The 24,369-nt window shown below is 43.2% G+C and overlaps 1 pseudogene; it reads left to right on the top strand.

The window, feature by feature from the left end:
- LOC149744449 (eukaryotic translation initiation factor 2 subunit 3, X-linked pseudogene) overlaps positions 1-23,445 on the top strand; it is a 70,035-nt pseudogene extending 46,590 nt beyond the window's left edge.
- Positions 23,446-24,369: the final 924 nt, after the last annotated feature.

The following is a 24,369-nucleotide window of genomic DNA, read 5'->3' on the forward strand; positions in this document are numbered from 1 at the left end:
TCAGCCTGATTTTGTCTTGTCTCCCTTGGATAAATTTCAGTCTCATGCGGTGCCCTGCAGGGTGGGGACTCAGGAGCATCTGTGCGAGGATGCTTCCTCAGGCAGGGAGCTGGCTAGCACGGGAAGCTGGGTGGGTTAGTGTCACAAGCATGGACTTCAGGGAGCTTTCCAGGGTGAAATCCTGCCTGTGTGACAGTGGTCATGTCCCCATCTGTACAGGTAGTCATTTTCTCCTCCTTCCTAGAGGTTATGAGGATTTACTGCCATCATGTATTTACAGGGCTGTGCTCCATACATGTAGCACTTTCTACTGTTTAGGAACTGTTAGCCCAGGAATCTGGATTTCAGTTGTTCAGGAGCCGACATAGTAGGATAGAGTAGAATGAAGACCGATTGGGACGTAGAAATGGAGCTTCAAACCCCAGATCTACTTTTTTACTCACGAGGTCAGAAGCCAATCAGCTGACCTCTCAAAGCCCCGTCGTTTCACACCTGAAAACATTCATGTACCAGTAAATCCTTCACAGGGTTATTGTGAGGATTAACGGATATTAGGAAGTGAAAATGATTTGATCGCTCTAAAGAGAAGCTGAAATATAATGTGTTCCATTCACATATAAGCATCTAAAACTAGAATATCCACCCATATATTGATATTTTCTCCTTCACTTAAGATGATATCATTTCCTCTGTGACTAAAAGTAATCCACGTGATGACATATAGAAAGATGTTCAGCCTCACTAATAATAAAAGATGCATATTAAAATATCAAGAGACCATTTTTCAGAGAGCACATTGGCAAAGATTCAAAAGGCAGACGACACTCAGTGTTGGCAAGGGAAACAGGCTTATTATATATAAACATCGTGGGTGGAAATATTAATTGTTACAATATTTCCAGAAGACAATATGGCAAGAACTACCAAAAATTATATATATGCATACATATTTATATATAAAGGAAATAATTAGTAATTACCCCCAAAAAACTGTACAAAAATGTTTACTGTCACATTCCTTACAAAGGATAAAAATTGGAAATAGCCTAAACGTTCTTTCACTGGAGATTGGTTAAATAAATAATGCCACACCCATATACTGAAATATAAGCAGTCATTACAAAACATAAAATAGAGCTATATGGAGTCTTGTGGAAAGAAGTTTGTATTAAATTATTGAGTGGCAAATAGCAAATTGTTGGACAGTACCCTGGTACAATCCCATTGTTGTGAGGAAAAAATATAAATATTTTATAGCTACATTTCAAAAGTTTGAAAGAAAATATGCTAGACTCAGGGGTTACCTCCAAGGAAGAGACTAAGGGTGAAGGAGAGAAAAAAAATTCAGTTTACATCTAGAGGTGCGTTATATTCAGAAGTACATTCCGCCTGAATGCCAAGTGGTCAGATGTTTAAATTCAGCCAACGAGGACGCCAAAACCAACACACACTTTTTTTTTTTTTTTTTTTTTGCAGTATGCGGGCCTCTCACTGTTGTGGCCTCTCCCGTTGCAGAGCACAGGCTCCGGACGCGCAGGCTCAGCGGCCATGGCTCACGGGCCCAGCTACTCCGCGGCATGTGGGATCTTCCCAGACCGGGGCACGAACCCGTGTCCCCTGCATCGGCAGGCGGACTCTCAACCACTGCGCCACCAGGGAAGCCCCCCAACACACACTTTTATGCTAAAGCTTTATTATTGCAATTTTTAAATACTTATTTCTTTTCTTTTCTTTTATTTATTTTTTTGGCTGCGTCAGGTCTTAGTTGCGGCACACAGGGTCTTCATTGAGGCACGCGGGATCTTTCATTGCGGCGCGGGATCTTCATTGTGGCGCCCGGAGCTCTCTCTAGCTGTGGTGTGCGGGTTTTCTCTCTCTGGTTGTGGCGCGCGAGTTCCAGGGCACGTGGGCTCTGTAGTTTGCGGCATGTTAGCTATCAGCTAGCATATTCTCTCCTGTCATTCATATTAAGTATCCGCTATTCCCCCTATTTATTTATCTATTTGAAAGTTCGTAATTTTTGTGCATAAAAGTAACACACATAGTGCAGCACTTCACTCTTGCAATAATAAATGCACATTTTTACTTCCACTCATTGATAAGATTCTGACATATAAAGCACAAAAGAGATTCCCACTCCAAGTTGTATCTAGAGGGCTTGCCTTTATTTCAAAATCAATGTTTAACTATTAAAAAATCTGAATGCCACACCTTGTTCATATCACTGCTGTCATTATGATTACATATGATGCAGTCACACAACCATTGACCACACACAGGTTCAGCGAGGCCGGAAATGATGTTGAAGTCGGTCTCAACTGTCTGTCCCTCCAAAGGCAAAACTGAGGCCAAGTATCAGATCTGGGCAGAATACTAAGGCCAAAGTGGCCTCTGGTCCGTCTTGAACTTATTCTTGTCTACGTTGTTTGATTTCTTTTTTTTTTTTTACAAGAAGAATGTATTTCTTTCATGATTGAACAGATATTTCTATTAAAATCACACACACAAAAACTAGCACCCCATCCTCGAAAAACAAAAAAACAGATGGGCGAGAACATTGGATTGAAACTCTAAGTAGTTCTCAACCTTAGTGAATAGTGGGTGTTATTTGGTTATTATTTGATGCTAGATTCTATGGTCTGAGAGCTTGCAGTCCACTCAGGGATCAGCGTGACCCATGGCGCCTCCCACTCAGGAGTCCCTGATGGAGTCAGCTATTTACCCAGCATCAGACTGCCCTCCCTCCACACCATGATTTGAAGCATTGCAGAAGCAGTGTCTTGAACACAGATCTGACTACCTCAAGCGCCCGTGCAAAGCTTGCTAGGACTTCTTTCACTGACAGGATAAAGCCTAATCCCTGGAGTGACATTTAGCATCTTCCAAAGGATGTCCCCACCGTACCTCTTCACTCCATCCTTCCCCTGCAAACCATGCTCCTGGCACCCTGGACTCTGCTCCTCTGTTCCCTTCACCTCAAGTTCTCTTCCTGGTGAACTTGTATTCACCCTTCAAGATCCAGTGCCAACATCACCCCCTCAGTGTAATTCTCTTCCCCCGCATCCCAGCAGAATTCATCTGTCCGTGCTGCCTGCTTAGACAGAGAGGTCCCCTCCCCAATCTGCAAATTCCTGAACATAGTTACCACATCATTGTCACCGTTCATCCCAAGCCCCCTGCACGCAGCAAATCCGTCCTTCCAGCAAACAGAAGGACCTTAGCAAATGGTGGAAGAAAGAATGAATAGATGAGTATAGACCACTGGTCCCAATTTTTCGTGTGAATTTTATGCCCACCCCTTGATATTCATGGAAATGTTCTGAACAGATTGCAAAGCCAGAGCTGGGAATCACTGGACCGTTGGTTTTCAAGCCCCATTCTCCAGAGACCCCAAGTTCAAGGCAGTGACTGAGGGCAGCTGTGAGGTCCCAGGAGAAGCAGGGGCCTCCCAACTCAGTTATTTGGTACAGCACAGACCCTCACTGGTCCTTATGTGCAGGACCCCAGGGAGAGTGTGTATGTAGTATTCCTTTTCATATTCTTTTCCTGTATAGTTTATTACAAGACACTAAATATAGCTCCCTGTGCTATATAGTAGGACCTGTTTATCTATTTTATATATAGTAGATTGTATCTGCTAATCCCAAACTCCAAATTTATCCCTCCCCCTCCTTTCCTATTTGATAACCATAAGTTTGTTTTCTATGTCTGTGAGTCTGTTTCTGTTTTGTAAATAAGTTCATTCATATTATTTTTTAGATTCCACATATGAGTGATATCATATGACATTTGTCTTTCTGTCTGACTTACTTCACTTAGTGTGATAACCTCTAGGTCCATCCATGTTGCTGCAAATGGCATTATTTCATTCTTTTTTATGGCTGAGTAATATTCCATTGTAAATATGTACCACATCTTCTTTACCCATTCATCTGTCAATGGACATTCAGGTTGCTTCTATGTCTTGGCTATTGTAAATAGTGCTGCTATGAACATTGTATGCATGTACCTTTTTGAATTAGAATTTTCGTATTTTCCAGATATATGCCCAGGAGTGGGATTGCAGAATCATATGGTAGCTCTATTTTTAGTTTTTTGAGGCACTTCCATACTGTTTTCCATAGCGGCTGCACCAATTTAAATTCCCCCTAACAGTGTAGGAGGGTTCCGTTTTCTCCACACCCTCTCCAGGATTTATTGTTTGTAGACTTTTTGATGATGGCCATTCTGACCAATGTGCAGTGGTACCTCATTATGGTCTTGATTTGTATTTCTCTAATAATTAGCGATGTTGAGCATTTTTTCACATGTCTGTTGGCCATCTGTAGGTCTTCTTTGGAGGAATGTCTATGTAGGTTTTCTACCCATTTTTTTTGATTGGGTTATTTGTTTTTGTTGTTATTGAATTGCATGAGCTGTTTGTATCTTTAGGAAATTAAGCCTTTGTCAGTCCAGTTTTGCCTGCTTTTAAACTTCATACAAGTTGAATCCTAGAATATGTGTCCTTTTGTGTCTGTCTCCTTTCATTTAACCTCATATCTGAAGTTTCACCCATGTTACTGTGTGTTTTCTTTAGTTGTTAAAACAGCCAAATAAAATACTAGGGAAGAAAAGAATTTAGAAACATGTGTAGTATTATTAGCTGAGTCTCGGGCAGTCTGTAGACTGTAAGCTCCTTGAGAGTAAAAATGATGTCTTATTCATTTTTTTCTGTTTTCGTCCCTTAAAATTATGCCTAGCTCATAATCAGGGCTCAAAAATTTTTTGGTAGAATTGAAAATTATTATTATTGCATAGACCATCTGGCCTTTTATATCCCGAGTTTTTGGGGTTTTTTTAATCCACAGCCTAATTGCCCCTCCAACCCCATCTCCCCAACACAAGCCTGCCTGGATGGACTCTGCCCTTTGTCTTTCCTCTCCAGGCTGTGCACAGGCTCTGTCCCCGGTTTTGGCTCTGTTACTTCCCTCTCCAGGCGCTAGAATGACTCACTGGGGTGGAAAGAAGGGAGCAGGGAAGGAGTATGGCTGAGTGGCTCAAAGATCTAGACAGAAAACTGTCAGTAGAGGATCGTGGCCGGGCCAGGAGAAGAGCTGGAAGCAGCCTAGATGCAGTGGTCAGACAGGAGACAGAGGCAGGCCCGGTGAGGGCTCCCCACCCGGCCTGGGCTCCAGACACCAGCTCCGTGGAGCTCCCTGGTGTGGGTCCTTCCTCCTGGGTGTGCACCGCGGCCAAGTTCAGAGCTCACCCCAGCTGTCGGGGCACACTGTCACTCCAGCTGTTACTGAGCAATGGATTCCTGTTGCCAAGATATGGATTTGGTTTTAATAACAGTTAGTGCAAACACTGTAAATTTACTGCTGCGAGAGAGAGTTTTTGAAAACGTCCACTCTGGCTATAATTTTTCAGCCGTGCCAGCTGTTTGCGCTCAGCTCATACCTGACGTGGTGCTTTGAAATGGCAATCACTGTATTTATAAGAAGGCGAGGACTCATAAATATGTCACAAGTGGAATATACAACGCCATATTTCACCATTTTCTATTTCAAAATTGTGAGTTATGACTGCAGAAATGCACGCCCATTAAAGGTGATATGATGTATTTTCTGCCCTGTTCAGGAGTCCATCCATCATTCAGACAATAAAGAAAACCGCACTTACTTTTTTCATGTCGTCTGTAATTTATGATCCCCAAAAAGCTGTAACCTTTTGGCAGGCTTTGCAGAAACCACTGCACTGTTAGCAACTAAATAACCTTTTATAAGGTTTTAAATGCGTTGCTACAGTCTCAATGCACTTGCTGTATTGATCCAGAAGATCTTGGGGGGAAAAAAAAGGAGTGGGAGGAATGGAGGAAGATGATCTATAAGCAGATCGATAACGGCATATAGATTGTTGAAAGATGCTTCTAATGATTTTTGCCAGCCATCATCTTTCAGCACGCCACGCCCCATCTCTTAGGCTTCGGTCTTGGCTGGAATTGATTGACCTTGCTTTTTTGCTCCCTCCCTCCCTCCTATTGAGCAGCCAGACAGGGGAGAAGCAGAACGAATTGGCCACCACAAGCTCTTTGCAGAAAAGCTCTGAGAATCACAGGGCTGGAAGGTGCCGTCAAGACTAGCTCAGTGCCCAGATGAGGAAACCGAGGCCAGCCAAGCGGCTGTGACTTGCCCAAGGTCAGGTGGAGATTTAGGAGCAGAGCTCTGATGCAGATTCCTGGTTTTCAGCCCATGCTTTCCCCAACTCTTCCACTCCGCCGTCTCATGTTTGCCCTGGAGGAAGAGGGTGTGCCCGGAGCAGGTGAAGGCATTTCTGCTGAGCTCCGCGGACCCAATAAATCTGTCTGGCAGTGAGATGTAGTGGGAAGATGATAAGCTTGGAAATCAGACAGAACCGGACTGAAACCGGACCCACCTCTCACTCCCGTTGGCAATAACCAGCCCATCTGGGTCTCTGCTACTCCACCTGCAAGATGGCATAATCCACCTTGTAAGGTGGTGGGGAATGATTAGATCTGGTGTCTGGGTGACACCAAGCTCAAAGCCTGTAAGTGACGAGGGAGCAGTAAAAGTGAATGATTCCCCGTCCTGCCCCATTCAGCCTCCTCCCATCTCTAGCATTTTCTGTGTTCTCCTCCCTCTCCCTTTGCCCCACCTTATCCTCCAGGACAGTGGCAATGGAAACCCTCCAGAAAGAGCCAGCTATGGGAGAAAGTTGGGTGAGCTTTTCAACCACAAAATCTTTGGTGCAGAGGCGTTACCTTAATTGTCAACAATGGAAGCAGCGGAGGGGTGAATACAATTAATTTCCTCTCCTAAACACAAGTGGAGCCAGGCTCCTGGAGCTCAGAGACCAAGCCTGGTCAGTTCCCTCTAGAGGGGCCCACAGGAGGCCATGGGTAATAGAGCTTTTAATACTATATTCTTGGTAGGAAACATTTGCAGGGAAAAAAACCTCCTTGTGAAGCGACCAGGCTGTGGTGCAGTGAATGTGTCTCAGGGGACCTTCCCACCAGACAGCCCTGCGTTCTCAGAAGCAGTGCTTTCAGCCCCAGGAACATGCTGCTTGGGAGCAGAAGTGGACAAATGGCCTGCAGGACAAATCCGGCCACAGCTTGTGTCTGTAAATAAATTCCATTAGAACACAGCCACGCCCATGGAATTATGTATTGTCAAAGGCTGCTTTCAGCTACAACTGCAGACGGGAGTACAGTGTCCGAGAGGGACTGATTCCAGGACCCCCTCAGATACTAGAATCCACAGATGCTCGAGTCCTTTATATAAAATGGCATAGAATTTGCATAGAACCTACACCCATCCTCCCGTATCCTTTAAATCATCTCTAGATTATTTATAATACCTGGTACGATGTAAATGCTACATAAAGAGCTGCCTGTGTGTGACAAATTCAAGTTTTGCTTTTGGGAGCTTTCTGGAATCTATTCTCCAAATATTTTCCATCTCTGAGGACGCGGAACCCAGTGGATAAGGAGCCCCAGTTGTAGTCTCAACAGAAACCAGAAGACACGCCAAGTCTAAGACAGTTACCAGTTAGCTCTTTCCCCGAAAAGAGCTGCAAAGCCCTGCCCTGAAATCCACCCAGCTATGCCACAGGCCAGAGGGCCTTCCCAGCAGCAGGTGACGGATAAATATATGCGCAGTGATTTATAGTTTACAAAGTACTTTCACGAATGTGATCTTGAGAAAATCTCCCAGCAATCCCGTGAGATGGAGATTCTGATTATTCCTGGGTTATGGAGACACATACTGAGACCCAGGAGCCAGAGAACTTGCCCAAGTACCCATGGGTACTCAGGGGCGGAGCTGAGCCCTGAACCCAGGCGGGGTGACCTGAGATGCCCAGCCTCCCCACTACCCAACCCAAAACAGGAAATTGGATGCCCTTCCCACGCCCCTGTGTGCCATTGCCAACCAGCTGGTGACCTGGGAAAGTCACTTGGCCCCTCTGGACCTTAGTTTCCTTACATCCAAACGAAGAGTCACTTCCCAGACTTAGAGAACAAACTTATGGTTACCAGGGGGGAAGCATGCGGGGAAGAGATAGTTAGGGAGTTTGGGACTGACATGTACACACTGTCATATTTTAAATGGACCAACAAGGACCTACTGTAGAGCACAGGGAACTCAATGTTGTGTGGCAGCCTGGATGGGAGGGGAGTCTGGGGGAGAATGGATACATATATATGCATGGCTGAGTCGCTTTGCTGCGCACCTGAAACTACCAAACATTGTTAATCATCTCTACTCCAATATAAAAGAAAAAGTTAACCAAAAATTAGGAGTCGCTAAAACACTCATTTTGAAAGATGCTAAGGGGCTCTCCAACGATGCAGGTACACTGTGAAATATTTCCTGGAGCCAGGGGCTCCCACTTCCTCACTTCCTTCGCCCAGTCTGATCCACCCATGGACAGGCCATAGGGGAAGCTAGTGAGGCAGACCTGAGGGTGGAGAGGGGAAGCCCCACTCTGTGGACTGGCCCGCCTAAAGCCCACGGGGCCCCTGGACCCCACTCGCCACGTCAGAGGATGGACACAGTAAGAGTGAGCCCAGAGAGGCTGCCCGCACACACAGGATGCCTCGCTGGCTCCTGGTCATTAGGCTCCAGGCAGAGAGCATTTTCTGCGAGGTCGGAAAAGCCCCTGCTGCCTGTCACTGGAGGGCCGCCCCTCACCACTGTGGGGTAGGGCGGGTCAGGGGCAGGTGATGACAGAGGTAAGAGCGGTCTCCACTTTGTCACAAGCCCTGCCATCTCTCTGTGTCGAAGTCGCCATGTCTCTCTCTCTCTCTCTCTCTCTCCCTCCTGCTCTCTCCCAGAGCAACCCCCCCAAATCATTATTAACATTATAAATAAAAACGAGCGGCAAGTTATTAAATATAAAATATGCAGAATTCCTCCCAGAGCTCGCCGGGCAGTTCATAAACGTGACGGCTTAATTTTGCTGCCGATCCAGGCAGTTGATGAAGCATCGCTGGCTCCTGGGCTAATTGAAGCTGTTAACGAAGTGCAGGAGAGAGGTGATTGCAGGCAGCCCCTGTCCTGCCCGCGGGGAGCAGAGGGGCGTCTCTGCCCTGTCACTGCAGCCACTGCACCAGGACCTCGGAATCCCCAAAAGCGAGCTCCTTCCCTGGACCCACAGCTCTGCAACTCGGAATCTCCATCTGGAGTCACTTTAAAAGCCAAAAGAGGTCCCTGAGCCTCCCATGGAGAAAAGCAGTTTCAAACACACATTGGGGTAGAGTCGATATAGGGTTGGTTTTAGGATAATCTGAGGGATTCTGACTCTCAGGGGCCCTGGCCCTCAAAACCCAGGCCGTGTGGAAACAACCCAAATGTCCATCAACAGACAAATGGATAAACAAACGCTGGCATATTTATACCATGGAATATCATTCGGGCATAAAAAATGAAACAAAGGACTGACACCTGCTACACGTGGACAATCCTTGAACACATTATGCTAAGTGAAAGAAGCCAGGCACAAAGGTCACATGTGGTATGGCTCCATTTCTATGAAATGTCCAGAAGAGGTAAATCCAGAGAGACAGAAAGTAGCTGAGTGATGGGCAGGGGCTGAGGGAGGGGAGAGTGGGAAGTGGCTGCTCACTGGGGACAGGTTTGCTCTGGGGTGATGAAAACGTTTGGGAGTAGATAAATGTGGTAGCCACACAATATTGTGAATTACCAAACGCTACAGAACTGTTCACTTTAAAAGATTCATCTCATGTTTATATGTATTTTACCTCAATGTAAGAAAAATGAAAAAAGCAAAACAAAACCGAGGCCAAGTTTAACTTGATGCCTTTACGCCAACCATACTGGCACCTCTTCACAGGCTTCTCGTTCTTCAATTCAGAAACCCTGTCAAGACCTAGCTCCATTCTCCTGGTATGACAAGGGGTGACCATAGGCCTCCAGCTTCCTCTTCAACCCATCCGAGCATCAGAAACAACTGCCCACCCTTTGCCCCAGTTGGGGGTTTGGGGCAGGAGCAAGGGAGCCTGCGTGAGGAAGAGCTCAGTATAGCAGAGACAACTACGTGTTTGAAGTCAGGAGAAATTTACTGCAGTCCTGGTTCTGCCGTGGTCTAGCTGTGAGATCATGAATAAGTCCCTTAAATTCTCTGATCCTCACTTTCCTCATCCATCACACAGGGATGGCCGTGTCAGCTTTGCCTTTCACAGATTTGTTGAAAGCATCCAATGAGATACTTTGTGTTATCATTATTGGTACCTCTTTAAAAACCAGTGTATTCTGCTCAACATCACTAATCAACAGAAATGCAGATCAAAGCCACAATGATATATCACCTCACACCCGTCAGAATGGCTATCATCAAAAAGCCTACAAATAGGGCTTCCCTGGTGGCGCAGTGGTTGAGAGTCCGCCTGCCGATGCAGGGGACACGGGTTCGTGCCCCGGTCCGGGAAGATCCCACATGCAGCGGAGCGGCTGGGCCCGTGAGCCATGGCCGCTGAGCCTGTGCGTCCGGAGCCTGTGCTCCACAACGGGAGAGGCCACAATGGTGAGAGACCTGCATACCGCAAAAAAAAAAAAAGAATTTGTGCAGCTACTATGGAAAACAGTATGGAGGGTCCTTAAAAAAACTACAAACAGAACTACCATATAATCCAGCAATCCCACTCTTGGGTATATATTTAAAGAAAAGTAAACACTCATTCGAAAAGATACATGCACCCCAATGTTCATAGAAGCATTATTTACAATAGCAGAGATGTGGAAGCAACCTAAGTGTCCATCAACAGATGAATGATAAAGAAGATGTGATACACACACACACACACACACACACACACACACACACACACACAGTGGAATATTACTCAGCCATAAAAAAGAATGAAATTTTGCCATTTGCAACAATGTGGATGGACCTAAAGGTATTGCTTAGTGAAGTATGTCAGACAGGGAAAGACAAATACTGTATGTTATCACATATATGTGTAATCTAAAAAAATAAAACAAATGAATGAATATAACAAAAAAGAAACAGACTCACAGGTACCGAGAACAAATGAGTGGTTACCAGTGGAAAGAGGGATGGTGGAGGGGCATGATATGAGATTAAGAGGTACATACTACTATGTATAAAACCAATAAGCTACAGGGATACATTGTACAGCACAGGGAATATAGCCAATATTTTATAATAACTTTAAATGGAGCATAATCTATAAAAATATTGAATCACTACGTTGTACACCTGAAACTAATATAACATTGTAAATCAGCTATACCTCAATAAAAAATAAACAGTGTATTAACTAACAAGTATTTATTAAGCAACCACTCCATTCCTATCCATGTGCTAAGCCTTGTGCAGGAAGCAGGGGAAGGCTATGGGGCACTAGATAAGGTAGATAGAGAACAGGCGTAAGAGACCATCCCTGCCCTCCAGGTAGGAAGGCAAAACCAACACAAATTAAGCCATTGGAAGGCAAAGAACAGCCATGTACAATCAGTACTGATGTGATGCTGGAGAAAACACTGTGAGTTTTGGACACCAAGAGCCCAGGGTCCTGGGTTCTAGGAATGCTCTGTGACCAAGTCTAGGAGCCATTTGGAAGTCACTTAAATATTTTGGCTTTAGTTTTCTTGCTTTTAAGAGGAAAGAGTTAGCTTTAAATTCCTCAGAGATCCTTTCTGGCTTTAAAAATCTGATACTAAGCAAAATTAAAAGACACACCAGGAAATATATTTTTCATAGATATGTCAGAAGATGGATGCTCTTAATACATAAAGGGGTTTTGAAAAATCAATAGGAAAAAAGATGAATATCCCAAAAGGAAGAAAACAGATAAATAACACAGGTTTTCGTACAAAAATTTTCCTACTAATTATAATAAAGAAAAACTGGAAACAGTCTAAATCCAAAGCAAAGAATAGATTTTGTCTTAACCATGACACAGTCATATCACATAGTCATTGATAATCATTTCATAGTATTTAATGATAAAGTGTTTGTAATAAAAGAGGAAAAAGGAATGAAAACTTTCAGAATTCCAGTTTTATGTCATGTTTTTCAAAAAAAAAAGGACACTTATAGATAGATAAGTAGGCTAGAAGGAAATGTACCCAAAAGTTAACAGCAGTTATCCTTGAGTGTAGGTTAATAATTTTATTTCTCCTTTACTCTTTTATGTTTTTCTGAATTTCTACAATAAACACATTATCTTCTAATTTAGAAAAAAATGTTTAATCTATGATGCAACAAAATAGCAAATTCAGGGTTTTACATTCAGCTCCATTAAAATTTCATTTTAGCATCAAAGTGATAAAACCTTCACTAAAATAAATTTTCGAAGGTTATTAAAAACAGCCTTTATTATTCTGCAACTGTTTCTCCATAACACCATCTGTCTCACTCAATTGTTGATTAACCTATCTAAATTCTCAACTATTCATTAAATGTCTTGAGGACAGGCATCTAGTCAAATTTACTCCCAACACCAAATACCATAATAGGTGTTCAGGAGATACTGGTTGAACCAAGGGCAAGAATTGAGAGAGCATCATTCTGGAAGAAATTGAGCAAAAGGCAATAGAAAGTGAGGTGGGGGGCCTTGAAGGATGGGTAGCCATGGACTCTTCATAGGTTCATTCATCTATAGAGTGAACGTGCTAGGTCTCGAGTGCTGTGCTGACACTGAAGTTCCTGAGTTAAATAGGACCCAGAGCCTCGCAGCTTAGGGATCAAGGTAGACACACCAAACAATGATGGGGACAAAATAATAGAGCTGAAACAGGAGCACAAAGGAAGAAGCTGTTCATCCTGCTGGTGCTGCAGGGCAGAAAGAGAAGCAGGGAGAAGGGACAAGGTTATGAGGACAGTCTTAGAGGGACACAGAGAGGGAAGGCAGTGATCAAAGCCAAGGCTGGAATGCTGTGAGGAGAATTGGGTTTGGGAAACCGCACATTCACGAATATCAAAGAACTTCACATACATCCCCATCACCCACGCCCACACAAAGGTCACAGGTGGGAAACCAAGGCACCGGGAACATGCACGTCTTCTCAGGAGGGCTCATCCTGCACCTGGACCTGGGTGGGTATCCCAGCAACTGAGCCATCACTCTCTCCCCGTGACCAAGGTCTTGGACCTCAATGCCCAGCTCTGCAGGAATCCTGTTTCCCCACACGCTGGCTGGGGTACATGCCCAGCTCTATGTGGGAAATATTTTTAACCTTGAGAAGAGGCATTTCTGAAACTGAGGAGCCCATAACATGCCATCTTCATCACAATTCCATCACCTCCTGGTGATAAAGGATGAGTCTCTTTTCCTGCATGGCTCCCTGGTGTTAAATGGGATTACGCTCCCTGAGAAACTGGTGGACCGTTTCCCAAGGAATGTCCTGAAAACACACACAGTCTCCCGCATACAGGGAAGAGGTTTTTCCATCCAGGAAATGCCAGCATCTCCCTCTGAGTCGTTGCTGCCGGCTCAGATCTGGAATGCATTATTTGAAAATGGGCAAATGTAAATTAATGTCATCTTCAAGTTGAGCTTCTCAGCAAGGTAAGAAAACGCTGACATCAGCCTGAAAGTCAAATGAGGCTCTGTGTGATGTGGTGTGACCTGAGGTGTTGACACCCTGGCCGGGTGCCTTTCGGGCTTCAGGAAAGCACGTGATTAGGAACAGAGCTCGTGACTTCAGCTGCTTCCAAGAATGCCCCTGGACAGTGAAGAATCCTCGGTGAGCAAATCTGTGATGTTGCTTCAGCCTCTTCCAGGAAATGTGCATGATGCATTCATTCTTCACACCATTATTGAGTATCTACAACATGTCTGACACTGGGATGGGTACTTGGGGGCAGCTGGTGACCTCCAGCTGATGTAGATCCAACCAGCAAAATCTCCCTGGGACCACTGTCGCTAGCTATCACCCCAGGGCTCTCCTCCCTTTCCTGGCCAAGTTGGTTTTACCACGTGTTTTCCCTTCCTCACCTCCCAGTCACCCCTCAGTCCACTGGAGGCTGCCTCTGCCCCCACCTCTCCGTGGAAACCTCTTCCGGTGAGGTCACCAGAAATCTCTCACTCTCCAACCCAATGATGGGACTCATTCTTCTGGTGACCCAACCTCCTTCCAATGTTCACACTGTTGATGCATCACTCCTTTCCGAAATTCTTCTCTCTCTTGCCTTGTGTCACTGTTCCCTTATGGTTTTCACCAACCTCTCTGACATATAATTCTCCCTAAGGCCATTGAAGACCTCCCCATTTCCTACAACTATAGAATCCAAGCTTCTTGGCATGAAAGACCTCCTGGGATCCATCTCCCACCAGCCTCTCCAGACTGGCTTCCCTCTCCCCACACCTAATGCCACAGCAGCTCAAAACCATGTGTGATATCCCTCCAAAGACCATGCTACCTCACATACATGCTGTGTGCCTGCTCCACCCTAGAATACCTTTCTCCAGCCCACCTGGCCATCCACCTGGTGAACCTGGACCCTGTTTCAGAACCTGGTCAGTTGTCACTTTCTTGGTGAGGTCTTCCCTGACCAGCTCTCCACTATTTACTCCAGAAAAAGCCATCTACCCCTCCTCTGGGCTACCTCTACTGTCTGCACTCAGCTCCACTATGGCACGTGTCACACTGTCTTGTAATTGTTTCTGCGTCTGTCTTACCAGGTTCTAAACTTCTTGAGGCTAGAGATTATGTCTCAGTGCTCTCTGTATCGCTGCTCCATGAGCAGTGCCCGGCACTTAATTGAATTTTGAAAAATACTTAATGAAAAGCCAAAAGGAGCTCTTGGTGTAAGGGAGATGTGATAAACACAATAATGCCTTCCCCCAAAGATGTCCCTGTCTTAATCCCCGGAAGCTGTGAATATGTTACATCGCATGGCAAAGGGAATTAAGGTTGCAGATGTGATTGAAGTTAAGGACTTTGAAATGGGGAGATTCTTCTGGATTATCCGGGTGGACCCAAACCATCATGTGAATCCTTAAAATGGTAGAAGCTTCCCCAGCTGTGGTAAAAGAGAGATGTAACAATGGAAGAAGGGTCCAGAAAAAGGCAATGTTGCTGGCTTTGAAGATGGAGGAAGAGGCCACAAACCAAGGAATGTGGGCCTCCTCCAGAAGCTGGGGAAGGCGAGGAAATTGATTCTCCACTTGCGCCTCCAGAAGGAACACAGACACGCTGATTTTAGCCCAGTGAGACCTATGTTGGATTCCTAACCTTCAGACCTGTAAAGTAATACTTTTGTGTTATTTTAAGCCACTAAGTTTGCGGTCGTTTGTTGCAGCAACAGTAGAAAAGTTAATACAAAAAAAAAAGGAAGTTCATGCACAAATATAATAACTAAAAAGAGAAACTGAACAGTACCATCAAAGAGATGAAAATAGATGCCAGTGGGGTTCAGCGAGGGGAAAGGGAACTTTCAGCTGAGGGACTGGGCCACACTCTCTGGAAAAGATGACCGTGGAGCTGACTTTTGAGGGATTTGGATTTCAGACACAAGGCAATGGGGGACCTAAGTGCTGTAGCTGGAGAGAGAAGCAAGGAGAAAAGGACAGAGGCCAGGGGTCCTGAGAACAGGTATGGGTGCAAAGGGAGGCTTGGAAACTGGAGGGAAGGACTTCCTTGTGTCCAGGCTCCACAGACTCTGCCCGGGGGGGTGCCCCCCCATTCCTCAGGAAGGCTGGCACACACCCAGTCTCAGCCCTCAGCCCACAGCCCAGACTCCAATTTTCTCTCTGATTCAAATAAGCATGAATTCACCGAGGACCACCCTCCCCAACACTGCAAGCCCCTGGACAGGGGTTGGCATTTATAGCCTGGCTGGGTGACGAGACTTACCCACAAGAAGTAATCAGAAAACAGAACAAGACAATGCACAGTGAAAGAGCCAATGGGAATATCACTGAGAGCAAATGGTATATTTTAAGTAATGAAGGCAATGGGAGGCCGATGAAGAAAGACATCACACTGTTGGCTGGTTTTTGGGGGTACAGTTTTATGGAGCACGTGGGACTTGAGCCGGGCTCTGAGAAAAAAAAGCTTCTCCCTAGAAGGAATGATGTGGGATCTCTTGCTAAAACCCACTTTGAGCTCTTGCTATTGGCAGTTTCTAGAGGTGATGGCAGAAACCTGAAAGAAGAATGATATTCACCCTCCATGGTGCCCCTCAAGCAAAATTCAGACCGTGGCAGAGCATCCTTTCTGAGCTGCTGGCAACCACTTGGGAGGAGCTGATGCACTTGGAGCACGTTGCCCTGTTTTCGTCTCGGAAGCACAACCAGGAAAGAGGTCTCATCACTGGGCACTCGGGTGGCCCTTCCAGGCTCTGCTTGGAGGCTGAATTAGGAACAAACCAGAGGATTGCCCCAGAGCTCGTCTAGGGAGGGCCCAGGGTCCCCCCCAGCGCAGGGTCCCAGCCTCCTTTGGCAGTGCAAAGGGCAACCCCATGGTCCAGAAAAAAGACAGGATTGCCCAGGAAGTGAGTTAGCAAGTGAGCATGGAGTAAGCCCAGGCCCTGCAATATCTGAGCATGAGTGGTGAGTATGGGTCTCAGATTTCTCTGACATGGTGTCACCGGTCTGTCCACGAGATGGAAGGCTGAATATCCTGTTGGTCGAGTTATACCAAAGGGCTCCTAGCTTTTCTTTATTCTATTTTTTGTCGCGGTGAAAATTTTGTTTTGTTTTACACTGCCACGAGATAAAGAGCCTTACATTTCACAATTTACACTGTGATGTCATGTGCATTTGAGAGTCGGGGCATGTGTCCTGGTGCTGTAATTTTTTTCCCATCTGGAAAGATAAGGGGGGCGCATTCACACCCCCTGCAACCGTGACCTTCCAATGTTATGATTTGCCTGCTGGCACTCCAACGCACCACCCAGCCCACTAAGGGCGGTAAATCATTCTCTTGGGTGGGTACCATTAAAAACTAAAACCAGCTGTGCTCAGGGCCCCCAGGATACAGAAGGACGGACCCCCTCACCTTGGCCATGCTAATACATCTCCTTCCAAACCTCCTTGAGAAGGCAAAACCCTGAGCTCTGGGAAGAGGCCGGCTGACTCAAGACACGAAGAAGGGCTTTTCAAAAGTGGCACGAGAAGCGGGGGGGGGGGCGGGCTAGAAGAGGAAAGCAGGAGTCCAGTGCATAATGGTATGTTTTAAACCATGTGCCTCTTTCCAGACTGGGTTATTAAATTAATTCAGAACTTATGCTTACACTTAAAAGATTTCTGTCATATTTTATGAACACGATGATCTCAGAGCAATTTGCACTGGAAATGTGTCATATTAAATCAGGGGCACTAATAAACTTTACGACTTAAACTCCACATGGATCAGACGTGGCAGATAAACCATCCTATTTTTGCACTCATATTCATGCCATTGAAATACAGCTCCTCCTATGGGAAAACATAAATAAATTTGATAACATTCCATCTGCCCCTACATAAATGTACCTGTCGGGCATTACCTGTCCTTCCTGTTCCTCCACACCGAAGCTTGTGATGCTGGTGGGACAGGTTGACCCAGGCAGAGATATTTCTTCAGGATTTTAAAACACTTTGTCTCCTATGGGCTTATGACCTTCCGTTCACTCTGGCGCATTCCTTTGTGCTGGGCTGTGTGTAACTGTTCAGAAGTGTTTTACAGGTACAAATGCGGTGTAAAGAGTGCTAGATGGTGAGTTATGACACCTGAGTTCTTCTGGTTCTGCTTCCGGCTGACTCTGTGATCTGTGCACAAATCAGACAGGACGGTGTAACAGAAAGAGCGCAGGCACTGGAATCAAAGGTTTATTTCCATTTAACAGTTGTTTTTTGAAAGCCTAACGTGATCCAGGCCCTGTGCAAGGCACTAGAAATACAAGAATGAATAAGAATTCAACTAGAACCCCAACAGGGTTATTTAGGAAACTAAATTAAATTATTATAAAATTCGTGTTGATCTGTACACATCTATAGAAATGCTTTGTAATTTTTTGTTTGTTTTAATTTTTATTGAAATATAGTTGATTTACAATGTTGTATTAGTTTTAGGTGTATAGCAAAGTGATTCAGTTATACATAATGTATATGTATTCTTTTTTAGATTCTTTTCCATGATTTTTTTTAAATTCATATAAATAAATAAGTGTCTGAGACTAGCCAAGAGAATTCAGAAGAGTGAGGAGAGACTTGCCTCACCAGATATTAAATACAAAATCAATACATTCAAAGTGTTGTGGTGTTGCCAAGCTTGCATGCAAACTTCCAGCCAACAAACCTGTGGATGTGGGAGTTGGGGTGAAAAGAAGGGAAATGATTGAAAGTCTGTATTCAGAACACATGGACTTCCCAGGAGTCCTCACCAACATGAGCAGCCAAGCATCTGCCTTCCCTATTACTCAAGGAAGCTAGAAGTCTTTTCTCTGAAAAAAAATTAAACCAAGGAGATTCTAAATTCAGGAAGATGGGTTCATCAAAGCTCAAGAGCTAGGCAAATAGTGAAAATAAGAGAATTCCATGAAAGTCTACTCTTTACATATGAAGGACCCTCCACCCTTTCCTGTTCTGTTTCCAAAATGCAAGCAGCCAAGTACACCCTCACACACATCAACAGAATTCTAAAGCAGGAGACTGGATGGCACTTCTCTGGTAGGGAAAAAAAAGACCCCCAACATACTGACACTAGAGGGATACAGTGAAAAGAGTCACTGGCAACCTGATCCTCCTCCCCCAGTAAATCCCCTCCCCCAGTCAAAAACAACTCCAATTAAACATAGACAAAGAGCTTTAAGGAAATTATCAGACCCTTAAGGAAATCCTTTTCATAGAAGATACAATGGAAAGTAAACATGAGAAAAAGAATTTGGAAGGAAAATAGATAAGGCCATAATATTCTCAGAAAGATAACATGATTTTTTCATCCATAAAGCAAAAGTAAAATGCTATTTAAAAGGTATTAGTGCTATTAATGCCCAACTTGAAAACAAGAAACAGCTCTTAGAAATTAAAATTGATAACCAAAATAACATTATTCAAAAGGATTAAAATTTAAAAAGTAAGGAAGTCTCCCATAAATTATAACTAAATGACAATAAAGTAGCAAATAGAGGGACTTCCCTGAAGGTCCAGTTAAGACTCCAAGCTTCCACTGCAGGGGGCATGGGTTTGATCCTGGTCGGGGAACTAAGATCCTGCATGCCATGCAGCATGGCCAAAAAAAAAAAAAAAAAAAGTAGAAAATAGAAGTAGAAAAGATCTGAAGACTTGCTGTAAACCCAAAGAATAAGAATCCAAATACTAAGAATTTCATAAGAATAGAAGAGAAAAATTCACTGGAAGGAAATTATTGATGGAAAAATTAAATACAATTTTATAGAACTAAAGGACATGAGGGTTCTCCAAGTGACTAGCATAGTGAATGAAAAAAAAATCCACATCTAGGAAGGTCATTGTGAAATTTCAAACAATAAGATAAAGAGATAATCCATAAAAAGTCCATAGGTCAAGGTAGAGGTGGAGGGAACAGGTGCATATAAAGAAATGGGAATCAGGATGGATCAAACTTCTCAAAAGAAATCCTAGATGTCAAATGATGGTGGATCAATGTCTTAAAAGTTATGAAGGGAATACAAAAATCAGTTGCATTACCATACACTAACAATGAACAAACTGAAAAAGAAATGAAGAAAACATTTTCATTTACAATAACATTGAAAAGAATGAAATACTTAGGAATAAACTTAACCAAGGAGGCAAAAGACTTGTATACTAAAAGCTACAAAACATTGCTGAAAGAAATTAAAGAAGACACAGAAATGGAAAGATGCCCCTGTTCATGGATTAGAAGACTTAATATTGGTAAGATGTCAGTACTACTCAAAGCCATCTACAGATTCAGGGCAATCTATTAAAATCCCAACAATGTTTTTGCAGAAATAGAAAAAATCATCCTATATTCATATAGAATCTTAGAGGACCCTGAAAAGCCAAAACAATCTTGTAAAAGAATAACAAAGTTGGAGAAGGTCTCACACATCCTGATTTCAACACATACTACAAAGCTACGATAATCAAAACAGTGTGGCACTGGCATAAAAACAGACATATAGACCAAAGGAATAGAACAGAGAGCCCAGAAATAAACCCTAGCATGTGCGCAAATGACTCTTGACAAAGAGGCCAAGACCATTCAACAGTCTTCAGCAAATGTTGCTGGGAAAACAGCCACATGAAAAAGAATGAAGTTCTTTACCTTACACAATATACCAAAATTAACTCAAATAGATGAAAGACCTAAATGAAAGAACTAAAACTATAGAATTCTTAGAAGAAAACGTAGGGAGAAATATTCATGACACTGGATTTGGCAATGAGTTCTTGTCTATGTCATCAAAAACACAGGCAACAAAAGAAAAAATAGATAAGTTGGACTTCATCAAAAATTTAAATTTTTGTGCATCAAAGAACATTATCAACAGAGTGAAAAGAAAACCTATGGAATAGGGGAAAATATTTGGAAATCATATATCTGATAAAGGATTGATATTCAGAATATATGAAGAATTCCTACAACTCAACAACAAAAACACAAACACCCCAATTAAAAAATTGGCAAAGGACTTGAATAGACATTTCTCCAAAGAAAATATACAAATGGCCAATAAGCATTTGAAAAGACGCTCAATATCACTAATCATTAGAGAAATGCAAATCAAAACCACAATGAGATACCACTTTACACCCATTAGGATGTCCTGTATAAAATAAATCTTTAAAAAGCAGAAAAAAAAAGTGTTGGCAAGAACATGGAGAAATTGGAGCCTTTGTGCATTGCTGGTGGGAATGTAAAATGGTACAACTGCTATTAAAAAACGGTATGGCATTCCTCAAAAAATTAAATACAATTACCATGTGATCTAGTAATTCCACTTCTAGATATATACTCAAAAGAAGTGAGCTCTCTAGGCAAGATGGCGGTGGGGCGAGGCTGGTGTGACGTTAGTGCAGCCACGCGTTTCTTGGCAAGATCTCTCCACTTTGGATGTTACCAAGTTGACGCCACTTTCACATGAAGTTATAAGCAGACAGGCCACAATTAATATAGGTACAATTGGTCATGTAGTTCACGGGAAATCTACAGTTGTAAAAGCTATTTCTGGAGTTCACTCTGTCAGGTTCAAAAATGAACTAGAAAATAATATTACAATCAAACTTGGCTATGCTAATGCTAAGATTTATAAGCTTGACGACCCAAGTTGTCCTCAGCCAGAATGTTATAGATCCTGTGGAAGTAGTACACCCGATGAGTTTCCTACAGACATTCCAGGAGCCAAAGGGAACTTCAAATTAGTCAGACATGTTTCCTTTGTTGACTGTCCTGGCCACGATAGTTTGATGGCTACTACGCTGAATGGTGCCACAGTGATGGATGCAACTCTTCTATTGATAGCTGGAAACGAGTCTTGTCCTCAGCCACAGCTTCTGAACACCTGACTGCTATAGAAATCATGAAACTGAAGCATATTTTGATTCTACAAAATAAAATTGATTTGGTAAAAGAAAGCCAGGCTAAAGAACAGTATGAACAGATCCTTGCATTTGTACAAGGTACAGTAGCAGAAGGACCTCCTATTATTCTAATTTCTGCTCAGCTAAAATACAATATTGAAGTTGTCTGTGAGTACATAGTAAAGAAAATTCCAGTACCCCCAAGAGACTTTACTTCAGAACTCCAACTTGTTATTAGATGCTTTGATGTCAACAAACCTGGCTGTGAAGTTGATGACCTTAAGGGGGATGTAGATGGTGGTAGTATTCTAAAAGGAGTATTAAAGGTGGGCCAGGAGATAGAAGTCAGACCTGGTATTGTTCCAAAAATAGTGAAGGAAAACTCATGTGAAAACCCACCTTTTCCAAAATTGTATTGCTTTTCGCAGAGCATAATGAACTTCAGTATGCCACTCCAGGAGGGCTTATTGGAGCTGGAACAAAAATTAACCCCACTTTGTGCCAGGCTGACAGAATGGTGGGGCAGGTACTTGGTGCAGTAGGAGCTTTACCTGAGATCTTCACAGACTGGAAATTTCCTATTTCCTGCTTAGACGGCTTCTAGGTGTACGCACTGAAGGAGACAAGAAAGCAGCAAAAGCTATCTAAGAATGAAGTGCTTATGGTGGACATAGGATCCCTGTCGACAGGAGGAAGAGTTAGTGCAGTCAAGGCTGATTTGGGCAAAATCACAGAAGTAGGAGAAAAATTGCCCTTAGCCGAAGAGTTGAGAAACAGTGGCGTTTAGCTGGTTGGCGTCAAATAAGAAGAGGAGTTGACAATCAAACCAACAGTAGATGATGACTGAAGAATTAAATAACAGATTTGGATGAAGTCGTAATTTCTCTTAACAACCTAGGGGTATATTTTCAAAGCAACAGTGAGGACAGATCATTACCTTAGGAGTAGCTGTAAGATTATTATCATTTTTTGGTGATGAAAATTTAACCTCTAGTACTAAAATAAGGTCTACAATAAAAGTAAAAATTGGCATGATGTTGGATTGAATCTACATTTTACCAGAAATTAATCATTCCCAAATAATGTCTAATTTATACATCAATGAAGGTTTGAAAGGAAACTGCTACAACCAGCCATTGCTGTAGCACACATACGACTGAACCTATTTGAAATAAAATTTTTCTTCTTATTAAAAAAAAAAAAAATAAGGAAGTGAAAGCAGGGACCCAAAGAGATATTTCTATACCCATGTTCACAGCAGCATTATTCACTATAGCTAAAAGGTGGAAATGACCCAACTCTTCATCAATAGATGAATGGATAAACAAAATGTGGTATGGCCATCTAGTAAAATCCTATTCAGCAATAAAAAGGAACAAACTACTGTTATCTGCAACAATATGGATGGATCTCGAAAAATATGTTAAAGAAGCCAACATAAAAGAGGAAATATTATGTGATCCCATTTGTAAGATATTTCTAAAGAGGACAAATCTCTAGAAACAGAAAGTAGATCAGTGGTTGCCTGAGACTAAGGCAGGAAGTTGGCTCTAAATGGGCACCAGGAGACTTTGGCGTGGTGCAAATGTTCTAAAACTGGATTGTAGTGATGGTTGCACGACTGTATACATTTTTTTTTTTTTTTTCCGGTACGCGGGCCTCTCACTGCTGTGGCCTCTCCTGTTGCGGAGCACAGGCTCCGGACGCGCAGGCTCAGCGGCCATGGCTCACGGGCCCAGCCGCTCCGCAGCATGTGGAATCCTCCCGGACCGGGGCACGAACCCATGTCCCCCGCATCGGCAGGTGGACTCTCAACCACTGCGCCACCAGGGAAGCCCACAATTGTATAAATTTACTAAATTCATCAAACTGTACACTTAAAATCAGTGAACTTTGTGGTAGGTAAATTATACCTCAATAAATCTGTTTCATAAAAAAAAAAAAAAAGTGGTGTTGGTTATTCCTCCCCACACTTACTGTATGACCCAAAGAGATATGTTCTGAAATCCTGAAAGTGAGCAGATGAGGCCGGCAAACTGAAAAAGATGAAATTGTCCGTTGAAGTACTTTATGACTCCGAAAGAAAGAATTGCAGTCTTTAGGGGCTACTTGGTCACAACCTAAGGAGATGGAAACAAGGTGGAGCCAGAGCTCCTCTCCCTGCAAAGGGAAGATCTTGGGCAGCAACGCCCTGTGAAAGTGCCAGGCACTGTTTCCCATCGTCCAACTGGGACATCAGAATTCCAGGGAGAGGGACCGTGTTTCTCCATCTCCCAACATGGAGAAGAAAAGAGGGAAGAGTTATTATCAGGTGGTTGGATGAGAGGAGCAGGGCTGGATCTGTGTGTGTGTGTACGAATGCACCAGCACGCAGTTAAACCCCTACACAAACACAGACCCATTTGTATGTATGACATAAAATACAAAGTTTCATTACAATCATATCACAATTATATTACATATTTTTAATTATAGGGAAATGATAAGAAGGCAATATACTCAAATGCTGAATTCTTGGTTGGTTGCTCATTTTTAACTGAAATGAAAAAACTTTTTTTAAAAACTTCCCTTTTTACACGGGTTGGCCTTCATACATAGTAGCAGGCAGCGTCTGCACAGAGAAAGTCTCTTTGTCTGGAAAGGTAAATGCTTAATTCAAGCTTTTGTGTCATGAAATTAATTCTAATATAAATAAGATTTTAAAGGATAAAAGCAGTCTGGAATGTTAATGTAAAAATGTGCACTGTTATTGAAAGAACAGACTTATTAGAAAACAAGGAAACAAATTAAAAACGCTTGCATTGGGTTCAAATGAAAACTTTTACCAGCTTCATTAGTTTGGGAGTCAATGTCCTTTATCCCTC

Source organism: Delphinapterus leucas, chromosome 21, assembly GCF_059928025.1.
Source record: "Delphinapterus leucas isolate spDelLeu-1000000601 "Yukka" chromosome 21, BTC_Dleu_Yukka2, whole genome shotgun sequence".
Classification (NCBI taxonomy): domain Eukaryota; kingdom Metazoa; phylum Chordata; class Mammalia; order Artiodactyla; family Monodontidae; genus Delphinapterus; species Delphinapterus leucas.